Genomic DNA, 3,575 nt, shown 5'->3' on the forward strand with positions numbered 1-3,575 from the left:
TATATATGTATATATATATATATATATATATAATGATATATCCAGGTATGTACTTTCTTTATCATCTTTCATAGGCCACTGGGAAATTAGCTAAAGGATTAACACATAAAAGATAGATAGATAAACAGAGAGAGAAAGAGAGAGAGACAGAGACAGAGAGAGAGACACAGAGAGACAGACAGAGAGAGAGAGACAGAGAGAGAGACAGAGAGAGAATAAGTGATATTAAAGCAGAGTAAGAAAAAAATTACTGCGTTTTTTACTTGTACACGATCCAAGTACTTTTAATCTCTTCTTGCAGTTCATCTTATGGCTCATTAGCATCTCTGCCAGGGGGAAAGAAAGGAAGAAAATGAAAATGTGGCTACTCCTAAGTAACTGTGGTGACATATTTAATGAGAGGTAAAAACTTAAACCTTTGGCTAAGATAAAATAGAATTATTTCTTGTATCTTTGTGAGAATGGAGGAGGAAAATGGATCATAGATCAATGGATAATTCAAAAAATGTTTATTTTTTCTGGAATAAAACCTCTGATCTTTTGTTTATTTATATTTTGAATTATGATTTTTGTTCAGACTGATAAAAAATGAGCTTTATACTCACTGTTTAGTATCCACCAAATAATGGCAGAGTGAGGAAGTTCAGAAGTGTGCTAAATGGAAGGAGAAAACAAACTGTTTTAAACATTGCCTTTGATGCACCACATAGTAGAAAATATATATAGTCTATATAACTAGAAGTGGTCCATACTTAAATCTATAGATGTGTTCCTCAAAGGAAATTTACATGTGCATGTAAATACAAATAGAATTTTAAAAAAATAAAATCATGCCTTCTCATTGACTTATAATTTCCAAATTTCTTTTTTTCCCTTATGAATTTGCTGAAACTTGTATAACTTTTTCTCTAAGTTCTGCTGCATCTTCAGTAATGGAGCTTCCCCAATAATACATGGAGCTTTAATGTAAATGAACCTTTAATATACTGAGACAGATTTTGTTTAATTATTTTTTACATAACACATCATTTAATTATTTTTAAAGCCATGCTGGTATTTTGGTTTTATTGTTTTGTATCACAGGAGTATACTACCTCCTTCTTTCAAGCACCATCACCACCAATACCATAAAAATCATTTATAACAAAGAAAAAGAAAAAAAAAAAAACAAGTATCTGATTACAACAGCAACAAATCAAACCTCTCTACCAAAATGAGGGAAGCATGTTTCATCATCAGTTCTGAGACCAAGATTGGTCATTACAATAATTCAGAAACTTTAGTGCTTTCATGATAAATCTTTTTATAAAGTAAATATAACTTGCAGTATAAATAATCAGATTCTAAATTATCTTTTACATCATGTGATGGTTTTAGTATACAGTTGTGTGTGTGTTTGTGTGTGTGTGTGTGTATTTTAACATGAGACCTGGAATCATCTGTTTCAATGGATAGTTGGAAGTTAAAGCTAGAACTATATAGAATTGGTTTCTTCTCAATTGTGTATCCTGTATACTGCAACATGTCTAACATATATAGGACTGCTTGCCATCTAGGGGAGGGGGTGGAGGGAGGGAGGGGAAAAATCAGAACAGAAGTGAGTACAAGGGATAATGTTGTAAAAAAAATTACCCTGGCATGGTTTCTGTCAATATAAAGTTATTATAAAATTAAATTAAATTAAATTTTTAAAAAATTGTGTATCCTGATGTCTTTCCCATGTATCTTATGTAAACCTTTTGGGGAAATGCAGTGATGTTCCTTTATCCATTCCCGTACCCTTTCCTCCATTCCAAAGTCTTTGCAATTTTGACCAAATAAATGACAAATACTTCTCCAAGCACCTGTGTCAGATGTGTTATATTTGTCAATCAGATGGTTATTTATTCATATAAATTTCAATATCCCATGGCTGCTGACACAATGGTCTGGTGATGTTGGCGGCTATTCTAGTCATGTGGTAGGGATAGGAAAAGGGGGACAGTGACAGATGAAAAGGAGTTGTATTCAAGCTCTTCATGACCCTTCAACTGGGTGTGTGCTATGTCACACAAAAGGGAAAGGGTGGTGCTCAGGAGAAGACAGAAGGAATCAATGACTAAGAATGAGATTATTTGTCTGCTTTGGATTTATTTATTTATTTATTTTTTTATCATTTCACCATGGAAATATTTACCTCTATTTCTTCTGCTTTTCTCTTAGCAGAATAGCACATACCTACTCTGAGGTACTTTGGGTACCTCAGTATGAAACTCATTCTCATCTGTCACTCTGAAACTGCTCTTCTACTCCCCTAGTACTTGCCATATGACTGGAACAGCCCTGGGCAGCATCAAACCATTGTGTTAGCAGCCACAGGGCATTGAAAATCACATGAATAAATAACCATCTGATTTAGAAATATGACACATTTGGCAAGGGGCAAAGAAGCATTTGTCACTGAGTGTTAAAATATTGTCAGAGTTAGAAATTTAAAAAAAATTAAGTGGAGACAAGATGGAAAAATCACATATGAATGACACCAAAATTCCTCTCCTGAAGAAGTTTTCTAAAAATAGGCAACTATTGAATGTTTATTAAACTCCATTGGCAAGTTACCAGGAAAAAAATCCCAACTCCTTTCCATGCCAAAGGGAGATAATTGAGACCACCAGTAGGCAGAAGGTTTCTTTTAATTATGTGGGCAAGAGGGAGCCCAATGGGTTGCTGTTAGATTTGGATCTGAATCATGAGCTTTCATCTGGTTACATTCAAGAGATAGATTTCTGGAATCTAATATGGAGTGATAAAATTGACGTGCTCGCCTACCTTTGGAAGATGGGTAAGTAAGCATTTATGAGTATCACTTTATGAGTCTGTGAGGGTTCTGCATGTACCACAAAAAAATAAAAATGATATAAGATAACGACTTTCTGTCCAAGTGAGTCGGATGAAATTCAGTGGATGTTGCAGTAGAGCACCAGCAGCCAGCCATATGCCTCTTCTTCTCCCACCGTGATATTTCTATTGAGAAGTTTCAGCACAGGCACCATTTCTTGGCTATGGGACTGAGGAATCTGTCTTGTGGGGCCACCTTGCCCATGGTAAAGCTTAGGAACTGCCTTTGAGTACTAGAAAAATGATTCATAATTGAGCCAAAGAGATTCTGTAATGAAGTTGCCACAGGGGAGAGCAGACTCTCTTTATGAGCAAATTTGGAGAATCATAATGAATTTCATCATAGGAAAATGATCTGTACACACCATAAAAAAGACACAGAGTTAGCTAGTCTAGACGTAGTTGTGAGGAGAAGATGGAGAAACAATTTATAACAAGAGCATATGTGTACCTTGTGAAATTATAGCTACATTGTAAACATCTTAAACAGGGGTAGCATAGAACAATAGGAAGAATGCTGACTCTGGAGTCAAACAAAATAGGTTTAAATTCTTCCCCTTATGCTAACTGCCTGTGTGGTCTTGGACAAATCTCTTAAGCACCCTTCCCAAGACCTTAATTTCCTCATCTGTGAAATGGGGGAGTTAAACTGTATGATCTCTAAAGTTCTTTCCAGCTCAAGAGTTATTGTTTTATAT

General features: G+C 35.0%; 1 long non-coding RNA gene across 1 annotated transcript; it reads right to left on the bottom strand.

Moving 5' to 3' along the window:
- Positions 1-254: 254 nt before the first annotated feature.
- On the bottom strand, positions 255-3,115 carry LOC127564022 (uncharacterized). Its single transcript, XR_007954171.1, has 3 exons — positions 2,809-3,115; positions 606-654; positions 255-326 (listed from the first exon to the last, which is right to left on the bottom strand). It is a non-coding gene; the product is annotated as an uncharacterized LOC127564022 (long non-coding RNA).
- Positions 3,116-3,575: the final 460 nt, after the last annotated feature.

Source organism: Antechinus flavipes, chromosome 5 (assembly GCF_016432865.1).
Source record: "Antechinus flavipes isolate AdamAnt ecotype Samford, QLD, Australia chromosome 5, AdamAnt_v2, whole genome shotgun sequence".
Lineage (NCBI taxonomy): Eukaryota > Metazoa > Chordata > Mammalia > Dasyuromorphia > Dasyuridae > Antechinus > Antechinus flavipes.